Raw genomic sequence first — 540 nt, 5'->3', positions numbered from 1 at the left:
GTAGCAAAATAAATTATATAACAATTCATTTAAAAAGTAGCATTTTGAGAGTATAAATTACATATGGTAAAATGAACAAATCTGGAGTGTACAGTTTGATGAATTTCTACATATATATGCACTTATCTAATTACTTCCAAAACCAAGGTGTTGATAATTATTATTCAAAGTGTCCTTTGTTGCAAAGTGTCCTTTGTTCCTTCTCTGCTAATATCCTCTCCTCCAGAGAAGTTGAGTAAACACTACTCAGACTTCTAATAGCTTTAATTCATTCTGACAGTTTTTGAAGTTCACATGCATGAAATTCTTTGCAAAGTTCAATTTTTAATGCTGTATAGTAAATTTTTAATAACTATATCACAATTTATTCATCAATTTCTCTGTAGATTTACATTATCCCAGTTTGGGGCTAACATAAATCTTCTAAGAACATTCTTGTTTTGTACATAATTTTTGGTCTATGTGTACATTCATTTCCTTGGATATACACCTAGGAATTAAATTGTTGGGTTATAAGATAGTCATATGTGTGTCTTTAAT

The sequence above is a fragment of the Pongo abelii genome, chromosome 2, assembly GCF_028885655.2.
Source record: "Pongo abelii isolate AG06213 chromosome 2, NHGRI_mPonAbe1-v2.0_pri, whole genome shotgun sequence".
In the NCBI taxonomy this organism is placed as follows: domain Eukaryota; kingdom Metazoa; phylum Chordata; class Mammalia; order Primates; family Hominidae; genus Pongo; species Pongo abelii.
The sequence above is the reverse complement of the archived record's forward strand: the minus strand, read 5'-3'. Positions refer to the sequence as shown.